We start from the raw sequence: 14,651 nt of genomic DNA on the forward strand, positions 1-14,651 counted from the left end.
TTGTTGAGCTTGAACTGATGTAATTCTTCTTGCATAGCCTGAATCCACGTAGGCTCCAGAAAAGCTTCATCTACCTTAGTGGGCTCTACGATAGAGACAAAAGCAAAGTGCCCACAAAAGTTAGATAAATGTGAAGATTTTGAGCGAGTGAGAGGACCTGGTGCTTCAATGTCATCAATGATCTTCTCAATTTGCACTTCGTTAGCAATGCGGGGATGAGTGAGTTGTCTTCGAGGAATTTGATCAGCATTCCCTTCAGGAGCATTTTCTTCAGCACCATTTTCTTCCGGTGCGCCAGCTCGGTAATCATCACGATCAGGAATGAACTCTTCAGCAGATTCTTCGGTAGGAATGACATCCTTAGTAGCCTTTAACTTGATAGAATCTTCAGGTGCTGGTTCATCTATCACAGATGGTAGGTGCTCTCTTTGCGAGCCATTAGTTTCATCGAACCGTACATCTACAGTTTCAACAACTTTTTGAAGAACATTGTTGAAGACTCTGTAGGTGTGTGAGTCCTTTCTATAACCAAGCATAAAACCTTCATGTGCTTTCGGTGAGAATTTAGATGTGTGATGAGGATCTCTGATCCAACATTTAGCACCGAAGACTTTGAAATAACTCACATTTGGCTTTTTGTCAGTGAGGAGTTCATAAGCAGTTTTCTTGAAGAATTTGTGAAGATATACCCTGTTGATGACATGGCACGCAGTACCAATTGCCTCAATCCAGAAGCGACGAGGCGTCTTGTATTCATCAAGCATAGTGCGAGCCATTTCAGCGAGGGTTCTGTTCTTGCGCTCCATGACGACATTCTACTGAGGAGCATAAGGAGCAGATAACTCATGAGTAATACCAAGTTCATCAAGATAGCCATCAAGACCGAAATTCTTGAACTCGGTCCCATTGTCAGATCTGATGTGCTTGATCTTCACACCAAAGTTGGTTGAAGCCCTCAAGGAAAATCGTTTGAAGACTTCCTGCACTTCATGTTTGTAAGTGACAATGTGTACCCATGTGTAACGAGAATAGTCATCAACAATAACAAAGCCATATAGAGATGCATCATTTGAAACAGCAGAATAATGATTAGGACCAAAGAGATCCATGTGAAGCAATTCAAATGGACGAGTGGTAGTCATGACAGTCTTCGCTGGATGCTTGGCCTTTGTCATCTTTCCAGCTTCACAAGCTCCGCATAAGTGATTGAGGGAGTCCTGGATTAGGGGGTGTCCGGATGGCCGGACTATGACCTTTGGCCGGACTCCCAGACTATGAAGATACAAGATTGAAGACTTCATCCCATGTCCGGATGAGACTTTCCTTGGCGTGGAAGGCAAGCTTGGCGATACATATATGTAGATCTCCTCCCATTGTAACCGACTCTGTGTAACCCTAGCCCTCTCCGGTGTCTATATAAACCGGAGGGTTTTAGTCCGTAGGACGAAAAACAATCATACCATAGGCTAGCTTCTAGGGTTTAGCCTCTCTGATCTCGTGGTAGATCTACTCTTGTACTACCCATATCATCAATATTAATCAAGCAGGAGTAGGGTTTGACCTCCATCGAGAGGGCCCGAACCTGGGTAAAAACATCGTGTCCCTTGTCTCCTGTTACCATCCGCCTAGACGCACAGTTCGGGACCCCCTACCCGAGATCTGCCGGTTTTGACACCGACATTGGTGCTTTCATTGAGAGTTCCTCTATGTCGTCACCTTTAGGCCCGATGGCTCCTCCGATCATCAAAAATGACGCGGTCCAGGGTGAGACCTTCCTCCCCGGACAGATCTTCGTATTCGGCGGCTTTGCACTGTGGGCCAATTCGCTTGGCCATCTGGAGCATATCGAAAGCTACGCCCCTGGCCATTAGGTCAGATTTGGAAGTTTGAACTACACGGCTGACATCCGCGGAGACTTGATCTTCGATGGATTCGAGCCACAGCCAAGCTTGCCGCACTGTCACGATGGGCGTGATCTAGCTCTACCGCCGGACAGTGCCCAGAAGGCCGCTCAGATGTCCGCTCTGACCCTTAGTTCGGAGCCGACTACGCCGATCGAGGACGGGTGGCAAGACACCGCCTCGGGGTCTGCAATCTTAATGGCGATCGAGCCGAACACCAGTCTTGTCCTTCACGAAGCTCGCGACTCCAAGGTCCCGGACTCCTTTCCGGATTCCGAGTCTTCCGCACCCCTGCTGATCGAACCCGATTGGGCGCCGATCATGGAGTTTGCCACCGCGGATATCTTTCAGCACTCGCCCTTTGGCGACATTCTAAATGCACTACAGTCTCTCTCTTTGTCAGGAGAGCCCTGGCCGGACTATGGTCAGCAAAGTTGGGATGCTGACGACGAAGAAATTCGAAGCCCACCCACCAGCCACTACGTAGCCACTGTCGATGATTTAACCAACATGCTCGACTTCAACTCCGAAGACATCGACGGTATGGACGCCGATGAGAGAGACGACCAAGAACCCACGCCTACAGGGCACTGGACAACCACCTCATCTCACGATGTATACATGGTGGACACACCCAAAAGAAACGACGACGAGGAACAAAGGGACACAACGAGGGATCGTTCCCTCGAAAAGCAATCGAAGCGGCGGTGTAAGCGCCGTGCCAAACCCCACCTCGATAGAGACCCAGCCATAGAGCAGGGCAAACCGGTGGACGACGAACATGCCCTCGAGCAACCGTCCGAACAGGGAAACTTGCATAAACAAACCGAACAACCCGTCCCCATCGAAGATAATAGTCCGGACGACCTCACACCGAACAAGTTGCTGGAGCAGAAGAACCTCCACCAAAGGCTCGTCGCCACTCCGTGTAGCCTGAAAAAGCAGAAGCGGAAGCTCAAAACAGCGGAAGATGCACTCAGAATCAGATGGGGCAAAGTACTCAACTCCGCACACAAATACGGCGACAGTCACCACACAAAGAGCTATCCGAAGCGAAAATTACTGCCGGAATTTGATGAGGAGGCCTTAGAGCCCCCACAGTCAAAAAACAAGGAAGCCACCAGGTCCGATAGACGACCCCATGACCAACATAGACCGGCAAAGGGCGCCGCACTCAATCCGGCATGCGATCCGCACAAGGATTTGCATCAAAAAGACGGCCCGACCAGATCTATCTACAGCCAAGAAAGCAAGCTCTAGTAAGAAATGCAACACAACAAATATCCGAACATCGCGGCACACCCAATTACAGGGGCGCCGCACACCCCCTATGTTTCACCGATGAGGTGCTCGACCATGAATTTCCAGCGGGATCCAAGCCCGTAAATGTAGAGGCATACGACGGAACAACAGACCCTGGAGTCTGGATTGAGGATTATATCCTCCACATACACATGGCTAGAGGAGATGACCTCCACGCCATAAAGTACTTACCCCTCAAGCTCAAAGGGCCAGCACAGCATTGGCTTAAAAGCCTTCCCGAAAACACTGTAGGAAGTTGGGAAGAGCTCGAGGGTGCTTTTCGGGCAAATTTTCAAGGGACTTATGTCCGACCCTCGGATGCAGATGATCGAAGTCATATAACTCAACAACCCGGAGAATCAGCCCGGAAACTCTGGAACAGATTTCTCACTAAAAAGAACCAGATAGTCGACTGTCCGGACGCCTAAGCCTTAGTAGCTTTCAAGCACAGCGTCCGAGACGAATGGCTCGCCAGACACCTCGGCCAAGAAATGCCAAGAACAATGGCCGCATTAACAAGCCTCATGACCCGCTTTTCCGTGGGAGAAGACAGCTGGTTGGCAAGGAGCAGCACCAGCGACCCAAGTACATCCAAATCCAGGGATGGAAATGGGAAACCGCGACGTAGCAAGGACCAGCGCCGGACCAAGGGAAGCAACCCGAAGAGCACGACAGTCAATGCCGGATTCAAAAGGTCTCGGCAGAATCAGAAAAAGCCGCCCCCAAGGGTAATAGGGACGAGCTATCTAACCTCAACAAAATCTTGGACCAAACATGTCAAATCCACAGTACTCCTGGGAGGCCTGCAAACCACACCCACAGAGATTGTTGGGTCTTCAAGCAATCCGGCAAACTCAACGCCGAACACAAGGGGCTCGACATACCAAGCGAGGACGACGACAAACCCCACAAGTAGAGCACCAGAGAACAAAAGAAGTTCCCGCAAGAAGTCAAAACAGTAAATTCACTTCATGTGACAAAAGGGAAAAACAGAGTGGCGCCTATAGATATACGCGCCATACGGCCTGTCCCAGAGGAGTCCCGCCACTGGTTGTTACAACCAATCACCTTCGATCATCAGGATTACTCTAGAAATATCTGGAACGCAGGCTGGATTGCCTTGGTATTAGATCCGATAATTGACGGACTCCACTTTACACAAGTCCTAATGGATGGCGGCAGCGATCTAAACCTGCTATACCAGGACACCATCCGCAAAATGGGGATAAACCCAACAATAATTCGCCATGGCAACACTTCCTTTCAAGGGGTAACGCCAGGCCCAGATACCCATTGTATGGGTTCCCTCTTGTTAGAAGTTATATTCGGCTCCCCCGACAACTTCCGAAGCGAAAAGCTAACCTTCCACATCGCCCCATTCATAAGTAGCTATCAAGCACTACTGGGACGCGAAGCTTTCGCCCACTTTAACGCAATACCGCATTATGCATCCCTTACACTTAAAATGCCCAGTCCGCGAGGCATCATCTCATTAAAGGGAAATATTGAGTGTTCCTCGAGCGCGGATGATGGTGCGGCTACCTTGACGGCCGCACACTAAACCAGCTTTACTAGTTAAAGCACCTAAACAGGTCGTTCAAGACCCCGTGCATGGCTCGATGAGTCCGGCGTAAACATACAAAGGCTTACTAGCCGCATACCCCTGTACAAGGGGCTCCGCGCGTTTACACCAAGAGACAATAAAGCTCAATTCTACCCATTTTCTGTATTATACTTTGTTTATTTAATATAACATAGATTTCTCGCATGATTGTTTTCAACTAAGTTCCTCTCTTTTACAGATGAACACCGTGCTACACCCGTCCAGGATACGGCACAATGGAGACACAGGCGCAGACGTGCAGTAGGGACCCGTTTCAAGGATTCTTTTCAGATTAAGACCCTGCGTAAACCTTTTTTACTGTCTCTTGTTGATAACCTCCCCCGGTTTTTTGTTATAACCGAGGAGGAGGCTGGCGTCTTGACATGTGGCCACGCCAGAATTTTGCGCGTACCTGGACACCAGGGGCTTCTTACCAAGGGCTTTTGTTCAGCCCGTTTTCATATAGACCGAATACCTTAGGGAGTGTTCGGCGTCGTGAGTTTGGCCTTATATGCATCAGCTCTGAATCATGTCTTTGGTCAAATGTTGGGTTTGCCCGGCTCCTGTGTTTTGCTGCCTTACGTTCTGCTCTATCGGCTAAGGCGACACCAGGAGAACTACTGCGATTGTGCCCCGGTTCGGCCAGGCGAGCACCTCCATAGAGAAAGCCGAAAACTGACTGTCATGATATAGCGAGAGACTGGTCAACCACTCGATGACTTGCCGGAATCTTTAGGATTCCTCCGCATCAACGAAGGATTGTTTCCCGGTCAGGCACACACGCGCCCCGATTTCGGGTGAGCGCGGTGCCCCTAGGGGCTATATAGTAGCCCCACTGTCAAACTCCTATGGCTAAGTGAAAGTGATAAAGCATTATAGTCCGGTTGCCTAGTTCTCTGCGCTATGACCTCCTTTATAGGACCAAGACGTTGGATCCAGTGTGAAAATGCGCCTTCTGCGAACACCCCCACATTATATGCGTGGGGGTTGAAGCCAACGACTGCCATCTTTCAGGTTATATACACATATACATTAACGGCCGCACAGGAGGTATTCTAATTCTTGAAAGCACAAGTATAAAAAGCTTTTATATGCCATCAAAACATTGTTTTACAATAATACACATTATTTGAACATAACATCCTTCGAGCACTGCGTCTCTATTAAACGAGCGCCCTGCAGAACTTCCTCAAAATAGTGCTCGGCAGGCACTCGGCTTTCATCCGAATCTTGGGATGCAACATCACTGGCCTTCATCTCCGCCCAGTATGTCTTGACACGGGCAAGAGCCATCTGTGCTCCCTCTATGCATGCTGACCTCTTCATTGCATCAATATGCGGCACTGCACCAAGGAACTACTGCACCAAGCTAAAATAACTCTTCGGCTCGGGCCCTTTCGGCCACATATGACTCACGACATGCTTCATGGCGAGTCCGGATAACCTATTCAGCTCCGCCCATGCGGCCAAACGATCGGATACTGAAAGTGGGCGCTCTGGATTGTGGAACTGCGACCAAACAAGTTCTTCCAATTCCTGGTCATTTAGACCCCGGAAGTGTTCGGTCGCGTCCGCGGCACTCGCCGCCAAATCCAGATAATTGTTCTCCGCACTCCACTTCCGGTCCAACGGAGCATACTGTGACGCCCCCGATTCAATCGTACACTAATCATGCATGCAAATGTGTACGATCAAGATCAGGGACTCACGGGAAGATATCACAACACAACTCTACAAATAAAATAAGTCATACAAGCATCATAATACAAGCCAGGGGCCTCGAGGGCTCGAATACAAGTGCTCGATCATAGACGAGTCAGCGGAAGCAACAATATCTGAGTACAGACATAAGTTAAACAAGTTGCCATAAGATGGCTAGCACAAACTGGGATACAGATCGAAAGAGGCGCAGGCCTCCTGCCTGGGATCCTCCTAACTACTCCTGGTCGTCCTCAGCGGGCAGCACGTAGTAGTAGGCACCTCCAGTGTAGTAGGGGTCGTCGTCGACGGTGGCGTCTGGCTCCAGGGCTCCAGCATCTGGTTGCGACAACCAGGTAGAAGGGAAAAGGGAAAAGAGGGAGAAAAGCAACCGTGAGTACTCATCCAAAGTACTCGCAAGCAAGGAGCTACACTACATATGCATGGGTATATGTGTAAGGAGGCCATATCGGTGGACTGAACTGCAGAATGCCAGAAGAAGAGGGGGATAGCTAATCCTGTCGAAGACTACGCTTCTGGTAGCCTCCGTCTTGCAGCATATAGAAGAGAGTAGATTGTAGTCCTCCAAGTAGCATCTCCAAGTAGCATCTCCAAGTAGCATCTCCAAGTAGCATCGCATAGCATAAACCTACCCGGCGATCCTCTCCTCGTCGCCCTGCGGAAAAGCGATCACCGGGTTGTCTGTGGAACTTTGAAGGGTGTGTTTTATTAAGTATCCGGTTCTAGTTGTCATAAGGTCAAGGTACAACTCCAAGTCGTCCTGTTACCGAAGATCACGGCTATTCGAATAGATTAACTTCCCTGTAGGGGTGCACCACATAACCCAACACGCTCGATCCCATTTGGCCGGACACACTTTCCTGGGTCATGTCCGGCCTCGGAAGATCAACACGTCGCAGCCCCACCTAGGCAAAACAGAGAGGCCAGCACGCCGGTCTAAACCTAAGCGCACAGGGGTCTGGGCCCATCGCCCATAGCACACCTGCACGTTGCGAGGGCGGCCGGAAGCAGAACTAGCCCCCTTAATACAAGAGCAGGCTTACGTTCCAATCCGGCGCGCGCCGCTCCGTCGCTGACGTCTGAAGTGCTTCGGCTGATACCACGACGTCGGGATACCCATAACTACTCCCACGTAGATGGTTAGTGCGTATAGGCTCGTAGCCGACTCAGATCAAATACCAAGATCTCGTTAAGCGTGTTAAGTATCCGCGAACGCCGAACAGGGCCAGGCCCACCTGTCTCCTAGGTGGTCTCAACCTGCCCTGTCGCTCCGCCACAAAGTAACAGTCGAGGGCCGTCGGGAACCCAGGCCCACCTCTACCGGGATGGAGCCACCTGTCCTTTCAGCCCCCTCGTCAGAATCACTTGCGGGTACTCAATGAGCTGACCCGACTTTAGTCACCATCTGTATAGTATGTATGAATGTATAGTATATACCCATGATTACCTCCCAAGTGATCACGGCCCGATAGTATAGCAAGGCAGACTGACAAGAATGTAGGGCCAATGATGATAAACTAGCATCCTATACTAAGCATTTAGGATTGCGGGTAAGGTATCAATGACTGTAGCAGCAATGACAGGCGATGCATCAGAATAGGATTAACGGAAAGCAGTAACATGCTACACTACTCTAATGCAAGCAGTATAGAGAAGAGTAGGCGATATCTGGTGATCAAAGGGGGGCTTGCCTGGTTGCTCTGGCAAGAGAGAGGGGTCGTCAACTCCGTAGTCGAACTGGGGCGTCAGCCTCGTCACGGGGTCTACCGAAGAGAAGAGGGGGGAGAAACAGTAAATACATAGCAAGCAAGTGCATAACAGGATAACAGGCAGAGCTAGACGTGTTCTACGCGGTAGGAGGTGATACCGGTGAAGGAGGGAAGCATCCGGGAAGTATTCCCGGGGTTCCGTGTTTTCGGGCAGAGGAGCCGGAGGGGGGAAAGTTGCGAGTTCGATAGGTTAGGGGGGTGTGGCGGACGAACGGGTTGCGTATCCGGAATCGTCTCGTCATTCTGAGCAACTTTCATGTTGAAAATATTTTAATCCGAGTTACGGATTAAAAGATATGATTTTCTAAAGATCTTATTAATTTCTGGAATTTATTTAATTATTTAATTAATTCGGAAAATGGATTTATGACGTCAGAATGACGTCATGCTGACATCAGCAGTCAACAGGGGTTGACTGAGTCAAACTGACGCGTGGGTCCAATGGGACCCACCTGTCATACTCTATTAGGTTAATTAGGATTTAGTTAAACTAATTACTGTTTAATTAAGCTAACATGTTAATTAGATTAATTAATTAAGGTTAATTAACTTAATTAATTTAATTGATTAATTTAATTAATTAATTAATTAATTAAATTTATTTTTATTTTAATTATTGTTTTATTTATTTTTATATACTTTTTTTTAACGTTTTGGGGGCGGGCCCCCTTTGTCATAGGGCCCTGGGGGCTAACGGGCATGCGGTTGCCGCGGGTGCGGGCGCTGGGCGTCGGCGCCCGACTGGGCGAGCGCCCAGATCGACAGGGGGAGGCGCCGGCCACGGGCACGGCAAGCCCGGACGCTGGCTCAGGGGTGGCCATCGGCGCGCCTGGGCGCCGGCGGCCAAGGCAGCGACAACGCGGGGCGAGGGGAGCAGGGCGGCCCGCTGGCCGTGGCTGGAGAGGGCGCATGGGGGAACGGCGGGCGCGGGGCAGCGCAAGGACGACGCCGGAGTTGCAGCACCGCTGGTGGAGCGACGAGGCGACGAGGTGGGGCGCAAGGCGAGGGGCGCCGTGGTTGGGTCGTCGGACGCGGGGGTGCGCGGGAGCCGTGGCGAGGCACGGAGCTGCGAGGGGGGGAGTGTGGGTCAGGGGAGGTCCGGCGCGTAGGTGACGCACGGGCGCAACAGAGAGCACCGACGGCGTCAGCCGCGGGCGCGGTCCGGCGTGGTGCGGAGGTTGCGGAAGCAGCACGGGCGGCGAGTGTGCGCGTGCGGACGCGACGGCGGATCCGCCAGGGAAGAGAGGGGAAGAGAAGGGGGCTCACATAGCCCTGTAGATGTGCAAAGGCGCGCTCGGGGAAGGGCCGGAGTAGCGGGGCGACGGCGACGATGCCCAACTCGGGGAGGGAGTTGCGCGAGGGAGAGGCGGGGACGAGGCAGTCCGGCGGTGACGGGCGGCGCCGAGGCGCGTTGGGGGGCGCGGGATCTAGCCCCTCCTCGTCCAGTCGAGTGGGGGGCGCCTGGGAGGAGGCAGGGGGCGGCGTTCGACGGGGTGGAGGTCCGGAGAAGCGGGCGTCGTCAGGGGAGCGGGGTGGTTCGATCCCGATCCAATCTATATCGGGAGGGGGGAGAGGTGGCGTCGGGGGGGGGGGAGTGAGGTGGGTCGTGGGTTAGGGTTTCCTCCCTGGTGGGGATATGGAGGGGGCTGGGTCGGCCGGCTGGGCCTTTGCCCAGTTGGGCTGGCCAGCTGGGCCACAGATGGCCCAGTGGGGGGGGGTGCCTCTTTTTTTTATTTTTAGTTAGATTTGTTTTCTGTTTTTTTATACTTTGCTTTCTTTTAGTTTCCTATTATTTTAGTTTTAGTAAATTACCAAAGTGGCACCTAAATAGGATTTTACAAATTATGCCACTGCCACAATAGTTTAATACTTATAACAATTTAGTTTTGAAAATGTTTATTATTTTTAAAGCATTAAAATAATTGTTTTTTCTACTCTTTTATTCATTTAACAGTATTTAAACATTTTATAAAAGTGTGGTTTCTCCACCATAATTATCTATGCAATATTTGGTTCACTCCGAATATTTTAGTTTTAATATTTGAAAACTTTTATTGTTTGCCTATTTTTGAATTTGAATTTGAATCGGTTTCGAACTAACTCGAGATTAGCAACTATAAACGAGGTGACGTGGCACCATTAGCAGAGGATCACTGTAGCTTAATTACCCGGGCGTCACACATACTTAGGATCCCCGAACTTCATCCGCAGCATATAGGGCTTTCCAGCCGTGATATCTCCAGCCTGACGTAGCTCCTCCTTCATAGCTCTCATTGCAGAGCGAGTATCCTTGGCCTCGGCAGTGACCTTTTCTAGGTCCTTCTGTGCCACCCTATCTTCTTTTTCAAGAAGCTTGCAGCGGTCGGCAGCATTCTTCAATTTTACAGCCATCTCGGCCATTTCCTTCTTGCTTTGGCAGTGAGCAGCCTGTTCGGCTTTTAGATCTTCAGCCGCCTTTAAGGCAGCCGCATCGCTTATCCTGGCTTGCTCCTTGGCTCGGGCAAGTTCCACCCGATGGTTCTCCATGGCAGCGGCACCATCTGCATTAAGCACACATGTTATAAGGTACGAGCATCAAGCTCCTCTTACCAGATGTCTTCGGAGACATTACATAACTTGTGCCTCGTCCAGCCGCTCATTGACAAGCGCGATGTCGGCATCTACCACATCAAGTTGCCTCTTTAGCTCGGCAAATTCATCAGTCCGGCTAGCCACCGAACACTTCGCCACCTACATAGGAAAGGCGACATATTATACCTGGGATTATGATCCTCTGTGCGCCGTCATTTTTGACAACGCACAGAGTCTCAGGGGCTACTATCTATACAGAGCGCATTTTATAAATGCGGATCTGTCAAAAGGTACATCATTTGGTGTACCTCAAAACCTGTCAGTAAACTCCTGGAGGCCTTGTACAATCCGCTTTCCGCGGATGAAATCCTTCTAATCACCATGTTCATCAACACACGGTGTTCTTCTGAGATAGACGCTCGCCCGAGCAGATCCTTCAGCTCCTCCGATCATGCACCGGACGGTGCCGGACTCGTCCGCAGACCTTTTTCTAAGGCTGGATTCGGAGAAACCCTCCGAGACGACACCTCGGGGTCGCCCGCCTCGCAAGACGGTACAGCTGAGGGAGGCGTTCCGCTCTCCATCATCTCCGGACGAAGATCCCCTGAAGATGAGCTCTGCTGAGAAGGTTTGAGATCTGAACTGCAAGGTAAAATTTCAGTTATCTTCCTCAGAAATAAAACAGGGATGTCTCTCATTTTAAAACCCCTCTCTTTACTTACGGATCGGTGGAGAGCTGATCCCCTTGGGGGCGCAATGCGGCCGGGGCACCCTCCGGCGCCGGACCCTCTGACGAAGACTTCTTCCCCCGTTTTGAGGCCATCGCCTCCGGGTCTTCAGAGGCGGACCTCTTCTTTCCCTGGATAGAGGAATTCTCGATTCCTCCTTTCCTGACAGCCTCCTTCGCGGAGGTGGTTGCTTCTTTGTTCCCCTCTTCGCCTTCTTCCAAAGGCACAATCTCCAGCATCCTGGTCAACACGGGATCCGACGTGGTCTCAGGGAGGGGGGCCGGACACCTGATAAGCTTTGCTTTCGCTATCCACTCCTGTTTAAAGGACAACTCTTTTAAGGGCAGTTTTATGATAAATGTACGGATAGCGTGTCCGGGTACAGGGCTACTTACTTGAGTATCCGGGCGATTGCAGCTCAGACCTGCGTCCTCGGACAAGTCCGGACACATTCCTTGTGATCCGAAGAACAATTTGTACATCTCCACGAGCGTCGTGCCCATAAAAATGTTGGAGAGCTCGTGGTCCTTCCGGATTAAACTCCCACAGACGGAGGGGATGGCGTTTGCAGGGGAGGACGCGACGAATCAACATAACCTGCGTCACTATGGCCAGACTGATATCTCTTTCTAGGAGATCTCAAATGCGGCCCTGCAACAAGGGCACGTCCTTGGACGGCCCCCAGTTAAGCCCTTTATTGACCCATGACGCCAGCTGTGGTGGGGGACCCAAGCGAAAGGCATGAGGCGCCACCCATTTGGTGCCGCTGGGAGCTGTGATATAAAACCACTCTTGTTGCCACAAGCTGAACTCCTCTTGAAAAGAGCCCTCGGGCCATGGAATGTCGGCAATCTTGCTTATAATACCACCTCCGCACTCAGCATGCTGCCCCTCGATCATCTTCGGTTCTACCTTGAAGGTCTTAAGCCACAGTCCAAAGTGGGGAGTAATATGGAGGAAGGCCTCACACACGACAATGAACGATGAGATTTGGAGGATGGACTCCGGAGCTAAGTCGTGAAATTCCAGCCCGTAATAAACCATGAGCCCCCTCACGAAGGGATCAATCGGGCTGAGAACACCATGCTCTCACCGGGCTGAGGAGTGGGAATATCCTGCCCTTGAGCAGGCAGCGTATGCGAGATTTCGCGGGTTAGATACCTGGCATCTCTCAGCTTTCGCACGTCTTCTTCCGTAACGGAGGAAGGCATCCACCGGCCTTGGAGGTCGGAGCCGAACATCATCGAAGGTCCGAAGCGCCTGAATCTGGAGCTTTGGGTGTTGGAACTCGAGGCGAGAGGCCGATTTGATTGGATTGAAAGAAAGGAGTTGAGCCTTGGTCTCTTTATAAAGAGGTTGAATACCAAGAGCCCTCCCCGTGACCGTTTGGGACTCACTTTCAATTAAGAAGTCATACCAAGGGCACGGTTGGGTTACCCACGCCCGTGTTGATGAGAATCCCGGAATAAGGGGACACGATCTCTGCTTTGACAGGACGTGCCAAGGAAACCGCCTCACTAAACGCGCTGAGGTGGGACAGTAAAATGACTCGAATAAAGGCTTGGCCGTGGCGTGATGTCACACCATGGAATACATCAGCAGATTAGATTTGTGTAAATATTATTCTCTCTACGGTGGTATGTGGAACTTATTTTGCAGAGTCGGACACTATCCTTGTGTTCAACATCTTCTATGAAGTATTCGGAGGAGGAACCCACCTTGCAATGTTGAAGACAATTTGCGCGCCAGACTCGTCGTCATTGAAGCCTAGTTCAGTGGCTATTGAGGGAGTCCTGGATTAGGGGGTGTCCGGATGGCCGGACTATGACCTTTGGCCGGACTCCCGGACTATGAAGATACAAGATTGAAGAGTTCTTCCCGTGTCCGGATGGGACTTTCCTTGGCGTGGAAGGCAAGCTTGGCGATATGGATATGTAGATCTCCTCCCATTGTAACCGACTATGTGTAACCCTAGCCCTCTCCGGTGTCTATATAAACTGGAGGGTTTTAGTCCATAGGACGAAAAACAATCATACCATAGGCTAGCTTCTAGGGTTTTGCCTCTGTGATCTCGTGGTAGATCTACTCTTGTACTACCCATATCATCAATATTAATCAAGCAGGAGTAGGGTTTTACCTCCATCGAGAGGGCCCGAACATGGGTAAAAACATCGTGTCCCTTGTCTCCTGTTACCATCCGCCTAGACACATAGTTCGGGACCCCCTACCCGAGATCCGCCGGTTTTGACACCGACAGTGATCCTTGAGGAATTTGACATTCTCAATGCCAATGACATGGTTCTTGTTTGCAAGCGTGTGCAGATTCCCCATGCCAGCATGACCAAGTCGTCGATGCCATAGCCAGCCTTCTAAAGCTTTTGCAAGTAATCACACGGCTGGTTGTGGTCCTGTAAAGAAATCAACAATATATAGATCTCCTCTCCTAAAGCCTTCGAAGACTTTGGAATGGTCAGCTTCCATGATCACAACACAACGATATCTTCCAAAGACAACAACTATATTGAGATCACAAAGCATTGAGACAGACATGAGGTTGTATCCTAAGGACTCGACAAGGACTTTGTCCATGTGTCGATCCTTTGAGATCGCAACCTTACCTAGACCCAATACCTGACTTTTGCCTTTGTCAACGAAGATGATATGCTTCAGATGTGACGGTGATAAAGGAGCATCCATCAATAGATTCTTGTCACCCATCATGTGATTTGTACATCTACTATCGAGGACCCACTCATTTGCTTTGGGTTGATCATCCTGCAGATGAACTAGTGCAGCTTACGAACTCATATACTTCATCAGTGAAGAATATGACATCAATATCATCAGTTCAATTTCATCAAGCAATAGCATAGATAAAATAGTATGAGGACGTGAGAAATGAAAATTCATTTCTTCATGATTAGCCTGCGTCCTTTCAGGCATTGTTCAGGTCTCCAGCAAATTCTTTAGACGTTTTGAGCACGTCTGGAGACCTAACCCTGCATAAGAGATTAGTTCTTTTTCTTCACAACCCACATCTGAAGGGGTGGCAAAGAAT

This window comes from Triticum aestivum, chromosome 4B, assembly GCF_018294505.1.
Source record: "Triticum aestivum cultivar Chinese Spring chromosome 4B, IWGSC CS RefSeq v2.1, whole genome shotgun sequence".
In the NCBI taxonomy this organism is placed as follows: domain Eukaryota; kingdom Viridiplantae; phylum Streptophyta; class Magnoliopsida; order Poales; family Poaceae; genus Triticum; species Triticum aestivum.